This window comes from Saimiri boliviensis, chromosome 1 (assembly GCF_048565385.1).
Source record: "Saimiri boliviensis isolate mSaiBol1 chromosome 1, mSaiBol1.pri, whole genome shotgun sequence".
In the NCBI taxonomy this organism is placed as follows: Eukaryota; Metazoa; Chordata; class Mammalia; order Primates; family Cebidae; genus Saimiri; species Saimiri boliviensis.
This window is the reverse complement of record NC_133449.1, coordinates 95,277,842-95,295,082: the sequence shown is the minus strand read 5'-3', so window position 1 is coordinate 95,295,082 and position 17,241 is coordinate 95,277,842.

Below are 17,241 nucleotides of genomic sequence, written 5' to 3'. Positions count from 1 at the left end.
AGAGATTGAGACCATCCCGGTCAACATGGTGAAACCCCGTCTCTACTAAAAATACAAAAAATTAACTGGGCATGGTGGCATGTGCCTGTAATCCCAGCTACTCAGGAGGCTGAGGCAGGAGAATTGCCTGAACCCAGGAGGCAGAGGTTACGGTGAGATGAGATTTCTCTCACTCCAGCCTGGGTAACAAGAGCGAAACTCCGTCTAAAAAAAAAAAAAAAAAAAAAAAAAAATCAGTTCTGCCACTTTCCAATGCTATCTTACATCCATAAAGCGTTGATATCAGACCTGACTAACAAGAATTTATTCTTGCTAATTTTCTAATTTCAAGTGGGGGAAGAAAGCCTTTTAAACAGGTTCAGGGCATCTCATGAAACTCCATGGTAATGCTTTGTTTAGTTAAATATAAATGGAGGGCTCACGGCTATATCTCCCTATAAATCATTACATATAGTCAAAAAAGAGAATAGTTTAAGACTTTATGGGCAAAGCAGGTGAAAAAAATTATTGAAGACATCTAATATTTACATTTTTACTCATTAGCAATTACTTTTTAGGATCTAATAATGCTTAAATGATATCCTTTTGCTAACTGAACACTGATTTATGAAAAAACTTTGTAAACATGTACAGGATTTTTTTTCACGGTGTTTTTTGAAATATTGTTTTGCTTATTTGTATGATGGTTGCTTTGTTTTTGTTTGTTGGCTTAGAAAGCAACTGAGAGTCCACATATAATTTCCAGATTATATCTATTAATATGAAAGTGACCTCTGTAGTATTAATGACTTTTTGTATCTGAATACTTTTAGTGATTTTTTAAATAGATCAAAGATGCAAAAAATTTTGGCAAACTAGTGCCCTCATTAAAACTGAGTCAAAATAGGGTTATATGCATCATCAAAAGAAAGTCTCATTTCAGAGTCAAAGTAGACTATGGGGCAAGCAAAGACCTTTACTTTCCTGAATCCAAGGTGTGCACATGTGAAGCCGCAAGAACTCTGGGAATGGCCCACACCTAAGGTTCTTCACAGTCTACCTCTTTTTCTTGTTTTGGAGTTTTGCGTAAGGACAAACACTTCAAAATGGGAGGCACAAAACTAAACAAGGATTTTCACTAGGATTTTAGATCAAACAGATGTGGACTTATCTCTGTTTTAAAACACAAGTGGCCAAATTTTAAAGTAAGTATTCATGAATATATTTGCATATATGAACTTACCTGCCCTGCTTTATGGGATGCATGACATCGTCTCAGGATGCAAAGAACAAGAGAAACAATAGAACCCTTCTGTTGCCTGGGCCCTGACTCTTAATGTTGAGTCCCATCCCTCAGGAATGCCCAACTGCGATTATTTCTGGAAACTTTTCCTTAGCTTATTTAACTCTCTGGCAAATCAAGGCTACTAGCTGCTAAATTTCAAATAAACAAATAAATTGCCTGGCTGTAGACTAACAGGAAGCTGAGAATATCATTGTAACCATAGAGTCCCTAAAATGTAGTTGGATAAGCATAGTTTTAGATGCTTTAAGAAATAGCACCTTTGGGCAGATGCAGTAGCCCATGCCTGTAATCCTAGCACTTTTGGAGGCCAAGGCAGGTGGATCACCTGAGGTTGGGAGTTTGAGACAAGCCTGACCAACATGGAAAACCCCGTCTCTACTAAAAATACAAAATTAGCCAGATATGGTGGTGCATGCCTGTAATCCTAGCTACTTGGGAGGCTGATTCAGGAGAATCACTTGAACCTGGGAGGCGGGGGTGGCAGTGAGCCAAGATCGTGCCATTGCACTCCAGCCTGGTAACAAGAGCAAAACTCCATCTCAAAAAAAAAAAGAAAAGAAAGAAAGAAAGAAATAGCATTTTCATCATCAACTGGCAGGTAAGTTACGATACCATGGAATACCAATGAATGAGCCTGAGTAATGAGCAGAGTTGACCATGGTCAAGCTCTGTTGGAATAACTTTTTGTTGCAAGACTTTAATTTGATCTGTGTTCTTATCTAATGGCATTTACTTAGAGATGCCAAATTTTGTGACCTATCGCCATATACCTTCAAAACCTATTTCAAGGCTGATTTAGCCTTAAATTTTACTCCTAACTGCATGCCTTTAGCTTTTAATTAGCAGAAAGACTCTTCTTCAGCTTTTGTATTTATTCACAGATGTTTATTTCAGTACTTAAATCATGGTCACTTAAAGCATGATTCGTTATGCGATCAATCATTACCAGACAAAATCTACATATCGCCTGACTCTGGTCACTGTCCCCAATATACTAGAGATTTTCCATTATTAAATAGAAAAAATCAAATATCCAAATCCAGGAGTCATAAAACATTCTTCATAGAAGAAAAATCTAAATATCGTTTCTACCCCATTTCATTTGTGAACTCCATGTCTATTACATATTTCAGTACATTTATTATTGCTAGACAGTGCCACCTAAAAAAAAAAAAAAAAAAAAAAAAACCAGATGATTCACAGTGGCTAACATAGTGCATTTAATCACCTGAATACCTCAATGAAAAACACACACTGAGATCTGTTTTTCATAGTCATTTAATATTTAAGTATTTTTGATTCTCAAGCAAGCTCACAGTTCTAGTAACCTCCTCCAAATATTTCCAGCTACCTCCCGCGTTTCTCATCTAAACTAAGAAGTTTCTTTCTTTTATCTCTACGACCTCATTAGGCACCATCATTCTAATGTTTTGTACTTGTATTACTCCTTTTGCCCAAATGTTTCATAAGCATTATCCCATTAATCCTCGCAAATGCCCCTTTTAACAAAATCCAACATTAGCGATGTATGATGAAGAATTATAATAATAATCAACATTAAATATCTTCTTGTCAAAATAAGTGGAAAAGGACATTTTGCAGTGCAGGACTCCTGATTTTTATTGTTTATTCATGTACTCACTAATTTGCAAAATTCTATAATCCACAATGGTTTCCCCTGTCATTAGTGCTAATTAGTGGAATTCTACTGTACTAATAAATCAACATTATCCAAACACGGTGGTTAGAGATGTGGTTATAATACATTCTTGCATATGAATTTTTAAAAATTAGAGGTGGGTGCAGTGGCTCATGCCTGTAATCCCAGCACTTTGGCAGGCCAAGGCAGGCAGATCACAAGGTCAGGTGTTTGAGAACAGCCTGACCAATATGGTGAAACCCTGTCTCTACTTTAAAAATGCAAAAATTAGCCCAGTATGGTGGTGAGTGCCTGTAGTCCCAGCTACTCAGGAGGCTGAGGCTGGAGAATCACTGGAGCCCAGGAGGCGGAGGTTGCAGTGAGCTGCGATCACGCCACTGCACTCCAGCCTGGGTGACAGAGTGAGACTCTGTCTCAAAAAAAAAAAAAAAAAAAAAATTAGATAGTGGGTCACGCCCGCAGTCCTGATTTTTGCTGACAGGATTTTGGTGTAGACCCTTCTACAGCTGGGGTTTTATAGAGAAAACATGCGTGTCTTTAATGATTGCGTATTCGTTCTAAGTCAGACACACTCCTTATAAGGAGTAAAGAGACTTAGAGCAGAAAGGGACAGCTGGTATCACATTGTTCACTGCATTAGGGAAGGAGCTGAGTAGTGAAGGAACTTCCTCAAAGTCACATAGCTGGTGCAAGAGCCCTGCTGAAACTCAAATGTTCCCGCACCCACTCAGCTCTCCTTCCAACACATCAAATTGGCCACCTGTGTCGACAGTGTGAACACACAACTTCAGGAAAGGCTTATTTTTCACGTTTGAACATAGCCATGATCCCCCTCCAGGTCCATTCATTGCTATCTTCCATTCCATAATCTTTAATAGTCCACATCCTGCTAACCTTATACCCTCTGTCCCTTTGGTTGCTCAGGTAGGAATTGTGCTTCCTGTTCATATAAGATTGCATGTATTTTTTTTCTGGTAAGAACATCCAGTTGATTACATTAGACTTCATGGTTGGTATATACCTCAGCTCTCCTAGGCATTTATCTGACCTAGGATCCATTTATTGAACAATGTACCTTTCTTTTAGCCTCACATCATCATTTAATTATAATAGACAAAAATGGTTTTCTTGGTCAGTCAGCACGATGGAAGGTTATATGGTCAATGACCCACACCTGTACAGCTGTTTCTCTGCCCTTTGCAATGCCCTATCTGGCCAGTGATGGCCCAGAACCAATCAGTGTAAATGCTTTTTGACTGTGTAGTTATTCTACAATAAATAAAATGTAACAGTGACCATGGAAGACCTGGTATTTCTCTCCATCTTTACAAGAGGATGAGTGTCACAGGAACGTTCCTAGATCACAACAGTAGCAGATCAACCAACACCACAGAGCCAATCAAGAGGTCAGTGGGTCTTCCTCACCAGGGAATCTAAAAATGGAGGACAGTTTTCCCTTTGAAATAGAAGGGAAATTTTCTAGGTGATCTTCCAAGGTGCTTTTAAGTTCTGTGACTCTTTGATTCCCTCAGCAGTTCTTCTGCATTGTAATTTCTCCCAAATTTTTGTGATCTCGAAAGTGAATGTACATTTATATTCATGAATGAATATTCAACGTATCTATGCACAGTGCATTGAAAAAAAAGAGTATAATTTTAGTATCCCTCTACTATACAAAGGGTACTCAGAATCTTCCTAATAAAGACGTTGGCATCCTTCACTACTCTGTAATCTAAGATGGAAGCACTGTCTGGTTTCTGTTAAGGCTGTATAAATTTAAAAAGACGGCAAGATTGCATCTGGGCAAGTACCCTGAAGTTTGGCTGCTTATTCAAATCTTGTGCAAATTTCTACAAGTTGCTAAATTGGTCTAGAGCGAGGAATTAGCCTGCAAATATTATGGACCTTGGCAGGCTGTTTTCATCTGCTGTTTTTCTTATGAGATTATAAGATAAATATTAAGGTGGCTCAATGAAATGAGAAAGGGCTGGGAGACACACCCATGGCAAGGTAGAAGAAAAGATGGATTCAAAATTGGTCACATTTGATTTCAAACTAAGCGTATTATAGCAGATATGCTAAATATAATTTTATCTTGGGGAAATATAATATGTTTCTCAAACTATTTAATATTGAAGAGGTGGGGGTGGTTTTTGCAGAAGGAAATCCTTGATTAGAGAAAGGTTCTGATAAGTTTTAAGATTTCATCTAAAACTTCTTAAATCTACTGAAGATTCCTAATGTGTGTCTGTATGAGTGCTGAATTGTGGGGTCTTGGAGGATTGGGTCTGGATTGCTGTGTCTATTCATCATGGGTTTTGACATACCAATATTCTAATACTGAGTAACGAACTTAATATTGAATATCTAACTTGAAAATAGCTAGAAAACTATATAAAAGAGAGGAATTCCATTGGTGTACTTATAGTATATTTTTAAAAAGTTGTTGTAATAGATGAATTTGACCATAAACTTAACCTTTATTTGTAGGAATAATGGCCAAGACTTATTCTGGCAGTGGGAAACATGACAAATATAACATCTCAAATATTTATCAACCACGGCACTTCATCTGGCCTTCTTCTTGTTTCATAAAATGACAATTCTATCATTAGATATCAATTAAAAGTTGTGCCATTATAAACAAAGTCATATAGAAAAATTCATTTTCTGAAAATGAATACCTAGGTAAAGCAAATTCTCATGGAAAATAAGCACACTAAATTTTCCCAGGTGACTTGTGTAAAATCCAAAAATTAGTATTGATTTCAGCTGCTTCTCGAACAATGAAAAGCACAGACAGCTGGTTGCAGAGATTCGGGACATAATTACAATTAGTAATTACTACATTGTTTCTAAACAGAAAGTTCATGGGGAAGATCTTGGAATGGTCACGGTATTTAGCTACAGGATTTTTTTTTTCATCATTTTAAGTCATGAGAAAGGTCACTGATGGATTGCATCGTGAAAATCAAAACTGCATCTCATTGCAAAAGAAGATGTAACTCCAGTTCCAAAACTCCTGCAGCAGGAAGAAAAAAGGAAGCATTGCAAATAGAAAACCGTGTATAGGAGTGTGCACAGGAGCCTAAATATCTAAAAGATAAACATTTTAAATTTTCTAGGAGGTTTATCAATTGCAACTATAATATGTAATGTATGGCTCACTAGATGCAATTCAACCCTGACTGCTTACCATGCGGAAATATTGCAAATAAATCCTTTACTAGCTATCCCCTATCACTGTGCTGCTATAAATATTGTTTGTCCAGCCATGCATGTTACAATGGAAAATACTATGTTTCGGCAAGTTGACCTAGGGCAGTGGTCTTCCACAAGGGTCAATATTGCCTCCTGCGTGTCACTTGGCAATGTCCGGAAACATTTTTGTTTGTAATGACTGGTGGTGGAGGAAAGGGGACACCAGCATCCAGCAGGCAGAGACCAGGCATGCTGCTGAACTGCCTACAAAACGTCGGACAGTCCTCACAACAAAGAATCACTGGCCCAATGTGTCAAGGATGCCAAATTTGAGGAACCCTGAATTAGAGTGAATTGGGACAGTTGCCGGCATCTGCTAATACATTTCCCAGGTGTCGATCGTCTAAATAAAAGTCTATCACCTGGATGCTGAAAGATAGCATTCTGAATGTGTCACCAGTGGGAGAGTCTCAGGGGCCCCTTACAGTGAGGTGCAGCTGGATGGAAATTGGCCTGAAGCACAAATCCCTTTCGTCTCTCCCTATTTATCATCATCATCATTACTTTTTTACTTTGGTTAGCAGATGTTTCTTTAGAGCTCTGACATCCTTTTTAATTTACACATTTATTAATTTGGCTGGCTAAGAGCAGAGTTCTCTACCTGCTGAACTGTCCCTGTACCTTGGAGCTGGTGGCATGCACATAAACTGTTGCCCCGGTCCACCATCCATCACTAGGAAGCAGTTTTAACCCATAGCATCTTTAAATGGAATCACCTGATGACCAGTACAATTTTGGCTTTTCTGCTATCTCACACTCCAAGTGAAAGGAACTGATTGCTCTTGAGTTCATTTACTCATCCACTCTAGGGGGAATTGTTTGGATTCTAACATGCACCCTCCCGACATCCCATTTATAGCGGTGACAAAGAAGCAAGCAATTAATCAGACATCCCTTCCAACAATACTGACCTGCCAGCATTCAAATGCTTTAATTAAAATAGCCGCACAATATATGCCAGGGGTAATAGCCGAGCACTGTCTCCACCAGGCAGCATGGTGCTCTCCTCAGCAGCCCTGAAGCAAACATGGCATTAGGGATGTCCCTCACATGGGACCTTCAGCGAGAAAAGAAGGAAGTCTCCTGGGACTGCTTGTGCATGCTGCTGCTCACCTACAAAAGTAGATTCTGTTCCTACCATGTTTTCAGAGCCTGTAGTATAAAAGGATGCACCCAATGCAGACATTCCCTCCACTCTTTTATTTTCGTCTTTTTTTCTCTTTCTTTTTTGAAACTTGCGTAGTAAGGAGCCAGATTGCCTCCAGCAGTCTTAGGCTAAAATCACCTTTGCTGTTTTAAAAATAAAATGTCAGTGCTTCTTTTGAGATTTAAAAATGTTAAATATCAGTAAGCATGGAAAAAGCTGGATTTTTTCCCCCTTTGAATGTTAACTCACCTTTGTGACAGGTTTTAGCCTCTTGATATTCATGCCTGCTCCCAGTAGTTCTGACTTTCTTATATAAAGTAATATCAGGATTTTACAATCAATAAGGATGTATTGCATTGATCGAGTTAGATTGGGTTGGAGAATTTGGAAAGATGGTTAACTATTCATTTTTATTACACGTAAATAATTTTTGGAGGTTGATGTATAGTTTCATTGAAAGGTGTTAGCATTGTTTGAAACACACACCAAGCCCAGTGTTCTCTCCTTGAATAATAGCACTTCCGTATTTATCCATTGCCTCCACTGGCCATTTTTGAACGGTTAATATGGGCATGGAGGTGACTTCTCAACATCAACATAAGCCAAGTAACTTAAAAAGCTTCTAATTCTGCATGTCCCTCACTCACTGTCTTCTACCTCGAGTTCAAGTATTATTTTCTCTTTCACTTCTAACATTTCCTTAACACATCCTTATGCAAAGTCAGTTTAAAGAGTTAGTCTTATTTCCAAATGTTCCACTAGAGCAGCTGCCTGAGAGTGTTAATACTAGACTTTCAGTTGATTTTCAACACCTCACGTGCCTTTTTATGTAAATCTACATCCTTAAGGTTTTTTTTTTCTCATTCCTCCTCCAAGCTGCCCTCAAAACTTGGGGTCTTCATTGATCCAATGAAAGTGCTTTCATAGTTTCTCTTTCTTTCCACGTGTGGCCCGTCCACATCTGGCTGTGTCCCCGGCTCTCTCAAGAAGGGAGTGCTGTCTGTACTCTGCTTCCCCAGACGCCTTCTCCTGCGCAGTCCTAAGTCCTCTCTGGCCTCCAGGAAGGGAAGCCTCCCCTTACTTTGTTTATCCACCCCTCCCTCAGGGCTCTGCACCTGGTGAGCTTCCTCCTCCACTCAACAGCCCATCATACCCTCTCTTTTTCATATCCTGCCCCCTTTCAAGTTTGTGTTCTTTTTCCTTTGAAGGACACTGATACTTCCCACGATGGTTTTCAAGTTGGAAAGATGAAACTTAACACTTCCCTTCATTTCCCTCCTCCCGTCTCTACTTCCCTTCTGTGTATATTAAAATGATCTCTCTCTTTCTGTCTGCCTACCTCTCTCTTTCTTACATACACGCAAGTGATTCCTGCCAGAAACTCAGGTTCAGGGAGAAGGACAACTGTCTTTTCATCACATCGGCCTGATTATCATAATAAGACTGTGGGCAAGCTCAACAGAGTGCAGGGATCCAGTCGGCCACAGCCAAACATACTTTAATTATTTCTAACAGCAATTAAGAATCTCATCAAGACTGTTCGACACAGAGAAATCATTTCCTTCCCCAAAGTTTGATTTTTCTCTTCCCCTTCTCCGTTATTTTTTCTCCCAATTCTGTTTGGCCTACTCCGCTCTTAAAATGTTTTCTAGAAGGTATTTGTGATAGTGAGGCTTCTCCAGAGAACAGAACAAATAGGACAGGTATATCTAAAGAGATTTAAAGAATTAGCTTGCATGATTATAAAAGTGTTGTAGGACTTTCTCCTTTGCTCAGCTAAAAACAGAGTCCTTTCACACAACCATGAAAAATATTAGGCTCACAGACACTTTGAAGGATGAGAAAAATTGAATTTATTGGGCAAAAAGGTAAAAAAGGGAAACAGGACTCGCTACAAAGCCAGAGCACTGCTAGTGGGCTTCCCACCTCGTTGTTTGAATCCCAGGTACTACGAGGAAGAGGAGCCAAGCTTCTCCCTGCAAATGATAAGAACTTCCCCAGGCTCCATCCCAGTGTGCATTCCTCCCAGTGCACAAGCTGGTCAGAGGTTCTCCACAGACCTCTTTATATTTGGCTGTCTCAGAAGCTTGATAAATCGAAAGTCTTCAGGGTAGGCTGGCAGGCTGGAGACCCAGGGAAGAGCTATGGTCCAAGTCTGCTGGCAGAATTCCTCCTTGCTCTGGTGAGGTCAGTCTTTGTTCTAGTTTACACCTTTGACTGATTGGATGAGGACCACCCACATTATGGGGGTCAACCTTCTTTACTGTGGCTCAAATATGTTGACACATAAATGAACCATCATGGTAGGGATTCTCGTATTGTGTCTGATGGAACACTGATCCTTTGCATGAAACACTGGATTGAACTAATTTCCCTCTCAGGTATTTTCTTCCATAATTAAATGGAAAAGAATAGATGTTAATATTTATTCTATACTCCCTAGTTGCTCAATATTGGCTGTCTCATTTAATTCTTATAAACATAATTCTTATAAATAGGTATCATTATCAGAATTCTTTATAAGACAAATCACTTGGAGGAAATACTATGTTAATTTAGAAATAGGACTCTTTTTCAACCTCACATTTTGTGAAAAAAAAAATGATTCAAACTCTTCATCAAAGGATTTGTCATCGTTAGACAAACCTAAATACTCTAAATATTCTAAATATTTAGAAAAGGGAAACCTCCTGCCCTGTTGGTAGGAATGTAATTAGCACAGCCAGTGTGGAGAACAGTTGGGAAGTTCCTCAAAAATCTAAAAGTAGAGCTACCAAATGACCCAGCAATCCCACTGCTAGGTATACACCCAAAAGAAAGGAAATCAGTATATCGAGGTGGTATCTGCACTCCCATGTTTGTGGCTGCACTGTTCACAGTAGCCAAGACTTGGAAGCAACGTAAGTGTTCCTCAACAGACAATGGAAAAAGAAAATGTACTTACACACAGTGGAGTACTACTCAGCCATAAGAACGAATAAGATTCTGTCGTTTGCAACAACGTGGATGGAACTGAAGGTCATTATGTTAAGCGAAATAAGCTGGGCACAGAAAAACAAACTTCAAATATTCTCACTTGTGGAAGCTAATAATTAAAACAATTAGGCTGGGTGCAGGGGCTCATGCCTATAATCCCAGCACTTTGGGAGGCTGAGGCAGGAGGATCACCTGAGGTCAGGAGTTTGAGGCCAGCTTGGCCAACAGTGGCGAAACCCTGTCTCTACTAAAAATACATAAATTAGCCAGGCGTGGTGGTGGGCATCTGTAGTCTCAGCTACTCAGGAGGCTGAGGCAGGAGAGTCGCTTGAACCCAAGAGGTGGAGGTTGCAGTTAGCTGAGATTGCGCCACTGCACTCTGGAGTGACAGAGCGAGAACCTGTCTCAAAAACAAACAAAAAAAGGAGAACAGTTAAACTCATGGACATAGAGAGTAGAAGGACAGTAACCAGAGGCTGGGAAGGGTAGTAGCTAGGAGGTGGGAATGGATAGTGGATACAAAGAGAAAAGAGTAAATAAGACTTAGTATTTGATAGCACAACAGAGTAAATACAGTCAAAAATAATTTAATTGTACATTTATTTTTATTTTTATTGTTGAGATAGAGTCTCACCCTGTCACCCAGGCTGGAATGCAATGGTGCGATCTCGGCTCACTGCAACCTCTGCTTCCCAAGTTCAAGTGATTCTCCTGCCTAAGCATCCCAAGTAGCTGGGATTACAGGCATGTGCCACCATGCCCTGCTAATTTTTGTATTTTTAGTAGAGACAGGGGTTTCACCATGTTGTCCAGGCTGCTCTCGAACTCCTGACCTTGTGATCCGCCCACCTTGGCCTCCCAAGGTGTTGGGATTACAGGTGTAAGCCACTGTGCCCGGCCAACTGTACGTTTTTAAATAACTAAAAGAGCATAATTGGATTGTTTATAACACAAAGGCTGGATGCTTGAGGGCTGGATACCCCATTTACCCTGATGGGATTATTACTCCTTGTATGCCTGTATCAAAGTATCTCATGTACCCCATAAATATATACACCTACTATGTATCCACAAAATTTTTTAAATAAAAAATAATGTTGAAAGAGAGGTGAAAATAAAATAAACAACAGCAACAAAAAATGTGCATACTTTAATTAAAAAACACGTCATTGCTAAAAAAAATCAGAGAATTGGTGTCAATAGACTTGATTGACACAAGGTTACCACAAACCTTAGATTTGCCAAAAACACAGCATCTGCACAGCAGAGTAAAGCGAGGCGCGATATAGGCAGATGTGCCTGTGATTTGCTTGGGATGCAGGCTTCCTTTTTAATCCATGACCACAAGCCACAAAATATTAGGATCATCGTTCATGTTACCCATCCCATTGAAGTACAATTACTTTAGGTTTTATAAAATATGATTGGAAAGTTCTTAAGCCTACCTATGGGGTGAGAAAAAGTCTTGGTTTTCATTACCTTACCTCTATCAGCATACAAAGCCAGAACTGATTGAGTGGTTTCAGGCTATAAAATTTTCCTAAGTGGTACTTTGTTGAAAAAAGAAAGTGATTGAGAGGGCACCCAGTAGAAAACAAACAAACCAGCAGGAGTTGAGTATTTGAGACAGAGACCACATGACTAGCAAAACCTAAAATATTTACCATCTGGCCCTTGACAGAGGTCTGCGGGCCCCAGGCTGTGACAAAGTGGGCACCCTGGGGGTGACCACCTTGATGGGCGGGCTCCATCCATACCCCATGCCAGAGCTTCTTTGGGATCCTTGTGAAGACACCCCATGTCCATTCAGCAATGATTAAAAAAAAAATCCTATTGACTTTTGTAAAGTAATACTCACTTCTCCTTATCTTACCTAGCATGACTACTGAGAAAATTATCTTTAAATTGCTTTGGTAGTTTCAGAAAAGGGAAAAAGAAAGACTACATTCATCAGGATAAAAACAGATTTGACCTATAGGAGATTCTTTAAGTAAAAACATCTTAAGGTTCTGAAGAGTGGGAGTCAATACAAAACCTTAATTTGGACTCAGAAAGCCATGGCAGGGGGAGCCACTGACCAGGTGCAACCCCCGAGAGCAGCTGCTGCTGCTTCCGAAACCATTCTGATCTGTAGAGCAGGGCTAAAAACCCCCACCTTCCCAGGACTTTTGTGAGGCTTAAAGTGCCTGGCACAACTCACACGGTGGCTCAATTCGGTAAGCCCAGCACTTTGCGGAGGCAAGAGGATCACTTGACGCCAGGAGTTTGAGATGCGCTTGGGCAACACAGTGAGATCCCAACCCTAAATAAATAAAATAAAAACATAAAATTAAAATAAACAAATCATAAAAACATAAATTAAAATGCTTGGGCCAGAATAGAAATGAAACAAATCACATCAAAACTGGGACGCTGGCCAGGCACGGTGGGTCACACCTATAATCCCAGCACTTCGAAAGGCTGAGGTGGGCAGATCATGAGATTAGGAGTATGAGACCAGGGTGACCAACATGGTAAAACCCCATCGCTACTAAAAATGCAAAAATTAGCCAGGCATGGTGGTGCACACCTGTAATCCCAGCTACCCAAAAGACTGAGGTAGAAGAATCCCTTGGACCTGGGAGGCAGAGGTTGCAGTGAGCCAAGATCAAGATCAGGACACTGCACTCCAGCCTGGGAGACAGAGTAAAACTCCATCTCAAAAAAAAAAAAAAAAAAAGAAAAGAAAAGAAAAGAAAAGAAAAACAAAACAAAACGAAGGCACTAAGAACAAAGTGTAATTTCTCACAATTGCATGGGTTTCTGGATGGTTCATCTGGTCTCACCTGAGCTCCTATGGGCCTCTTCAGTCAACTTCGGTAAGCTGGGGGCCCTGTCCACTGACTGCTCAGCCTCTCTCCTGGTTATTTATCCTGAGTTTTGCCTTGGCTGCCACAAGGCGACCTCCAGGCATGCATTTATTAAGTTGCCACTTGTGTCCCACTTCGCAGTGTCCTAGAAACCCAAGGAAGCCCCATGGTCAAGCCCTGGGGCAATGTGGAGGCAACTTAGCCTTTGACTCTTGATGGGAAGAGGGCAAAGGATTCTCAGCCATACCCAAGGCCCTGCTTTTGCTCAGGATGATGCCTCACAAAAGACAGCATTTTGTGTTTTCTCTGCCCACATCATCCTTGGTTCTTTTCTACCGTACCACAACCACTTTCCAAATGCCAGGAATGTTGTCATATGCTAGCAGGCTTCCCTTGCTGGGTGTCAGAAACTGCGCTCTACTGTATTAGTAAGAGTGACCACTACGCGATTGCTATTCTCATCTTTCAGACTTCAGGAAAGTTTTAGAACTTGTTCATGATTATGGCTGCAAAGGAGAGGAGCAAGATTAGAAGCTGAGCAGTCTCTGGATTCTATGCCTGTCCTAGGCAACGCTACAGCCTCTGACCCTCTCACAAGGGTCAGACTGAGCTTGGCGAATACTCCTCTGCCTGCAACACATCAGCCACGCAATAGCATTGAGTGTGGGCCCTGGAACCCAGAACAAACGTAGCTGTGCAGCCCTGCCAGGAGTCCGGTATGAAGCCAGTCCCCTCTCACGACTGCCTGTCAGGCCCAGAACTGGACAATCCCACAGCCTGGAAGTTCTTCTCTTCGAGCACGTTGAGTTAGCCCAGGTGCTCAGCGGGGGAACTAATGGATACGAGCTAACCGTGAAATTGCATCATCTATTAGGTTGGTGCAAAAGTAATTGTGGCTTTTGCCATTAAACTGCAGAAACCGCAATTACTTTTGCACCAACCTAATAGTATGGGGCGATTTCATGGTTAGCTTATGTCCGTTAGCTCCTCCTCCCCCTGTAAAACCAGAGCCAGAATGAAGTTAAAGTGGTAAAGGCAAATTTTACCCAGGACCATTGCAACAGGGGAAAAGAGACCCTACTGTAGAACTAGGCTCCATTTTGAATACAGCAGGGAGACGTGGGGATTTATAGCCGTGGAGAAGGGGTCAGGGGATGGGATGGAAAATTACTGAGAGAAAATTGCACCAAGTCTGGGGAGAATACCCGCTGAACAGACCTGACAGGATTCCCACTGAAAGCAGGCCAAGGTGATCAGACAGCAAGGCTGTGCAGTGAAAAATTTTAATCAGGTGTCAAAGGTAGGGGATTCCTGTTACAATGACTTAGCACGTTTCTTGCTAAAACTGGAGTTTACGAGGAAGAGCGCAGATGGGTATTTACAGTCTGCCTAAAGTTTGGGCAAGCAGAGAATCTGTTACTAGTTCCCTTTCAGAGAATCAGAACTCCCAGTAAGCCTAATAACTAGTTATCACTAACGCTTCTCTGTTTTGGACTCTCTGTGTCAGCAGCGAAAGTCCTCCTGGGGAACCACTCAGTCTTGGGCAAATTGGAATAGTTGGTCATCTGGTTACTAGATTCATCTGCTCTCTGCCTACGAGTCTCAGAAAACATTTGATCCCTGAACAACTAATGGGATGAGAAAAGATTTCCTTGACCGATCTTGCTCACCACCCTGAGTTCAGGATCGAGCTTGGTGCGAAGTGAGAGATCATAAAACACTTGTTGAATAAATAAGCGTATGAATGCATGAATACATGAATCTAGATCAGAAGAGGTAGCCCTGATTCCTACCTCCCAAGTGGGTGGGCAAAGCTACAGAAGCCCAGAAATACCAGAAATATGGCCCAGCATTTGCCCTTAGTATACACTGAAGAGACGTATGTTCTTCTGGTTGTTTCTAAAACAAGAAGGACCAATAAAGTGACCAATATAAAAGACTCCTCAATGTCTAATTCAAATAACTCAAGTTTCACTTATATAAACAGTGCCTCCTAAAATCTCGTATAATACTCTTGAAGTTACGGTTAGTAAAATTCTTTCTCAACATTTTCATAAACCAAGAAAAAAATCACGTTTTATGTGACCAAACTACTTAGACTTTCTGGGTTATTACACATCAGGGAAGGGACTAAATAAATGAGCAGATATTTTGGTCTCAATTAAAGCTCTGAGTAAATCAAAAGAGATTCTTAAGAGGTGAAGGGCAGTGCTTTGGACTATATGTTTATGTTTCCCCAAAATTCACATTTTGAAGCTCTAACCCCTAAGAGGATGGTATTAGGAGGTAGATCCTTTGGGGAATGATTAGGTCATGAGGGTGGCACCCTCATGGATGAGATTAGTGCCTTTAGGACGCCCCAGGGAGCTGCTTTGTCTCATTCACTGTGTGAGGACACAGCGAGAGGATAACCAATTTTTTGTTTCTTTGTTGTTTTGCTGTTGTTGCTGCTGTTGTTGTTGAGATGCAGTCTGTCTCTGTCACCCAGGCTGGAGTGCAGAGTGGCACGATCTCGACTCACTGCAACCTCCGCCTCCCAGGTTCAAGCGATTCTCCTGCCTCAGTCTCCCGAGTAGCTGAAACTACAGACACACACCACCATGCCAAGCTAATTTTTATGTGTGTGCGTTTTTTGTTTTTTGTTTTTTTTTTTTTTTTAGTAGACAAGGGTTTTTGCCATGTTGGCCAGGCTGGTCTCGAACTCCTGACCTTAGGTGATCCACCCACCTCGGCCTCCCAAAGTGCTGGGATTACAGGCATGAGCCACCATGCCCGGCCGAAAATAACTGTTTATAAGCCAGCAAGAAAGGCCTCACCAGGAACTAAACTGGCCAGCACCTTGATCATAAACTTCCCAGCCTCCAGAACTGTGAGAAATCAATTTCTGTTGTTTAAGGCACCCAGCCTGTGGTCTTCTGTTAGAGAAGCCTGAGTTTCCTACAACAGGCAGTAAAGTCCAGCAGTTAAAGGCAAGCACACTGAAGTGGAGAAACTTGCATTTGAATTCTGACTTGGTCTCATTATAGCTGCGTGACATTGGGCACAGCATTTGACTCGGCCTTTTGTTTCCTCACATACAAAATAGACATAGCACTACCTGTCTTTTGGAGTTGTGGTAAGAATTCAACACGATATCATATCCTAGTTAGCCTAATGATAGTTGTGGAGTAATTATCCGTAAACCCACATTCACTCTCAAAGTTTTCCTGGTTTGTAAGAAATACTATACACCCACCCAAAACTGAAAATACTTAGCTTCAGGCCTCACACACAGTTATGAAGTACCGCAGCTTAATACAGCAGCCTTTTCCTAAACTTTGCATTGATTTTTAAAAAATGTGTACGCTTTAGGCCAGGCATGGTGGCTCAGGCCTGTAATCCCAGCACTTTGGGAGGCCGAGGCAGGTGGATCAAGAGGTCAAGAGATAGAGACCATCCTGGCCAACATGGTGAAACTCCATCTCTACTAAAAACACAAAAATTAGCTGGGCGTGGTAGCATGCGCCTGTAGTCCCAGCTACTCGGGAGGCTGAGGCAGGAGAATTGCTTGAACCCGGGAGACGGAGGTTGCGGTGAGCCAAGATCGCACCACTGTACTCCAGCCTGGTGACAGAGCGAGACTCCATCTCAAAAAAAAAGTGTACACTTTGAAATTATTTTCAACGTAGTGTCAAAAATTGATATCATGAAAAAGTTCAAGAATATGCAATGTTTTCGTGCCACTTGGCCTGTAAAATAAAATGTCATTTTGGAAAAGGAAGGCATCCATAATGCCATCTTCATTTGTGTGGTAATGATGGAATACTAACATCCACATTGGGCTTTCTATGTGCCAGGAGCTGTTCGGAGGTGTTTTACGCTTATTAACACTTCCTCGTTCTCACACAACTCTCTTATGGAGGCACTTGAATCGTCATCATTTTACGGAAAGAGAAATTGAGGCACGTAGGTCATTCATGTCAGCAGCAGACCTAAGACTGGAACACAGTCAATCCGACTTCGAGTCTGTGCTCTTGACCCTGCTGAATATGTTAAAAAGGAAACTCTTACCTCATTGGTTGTA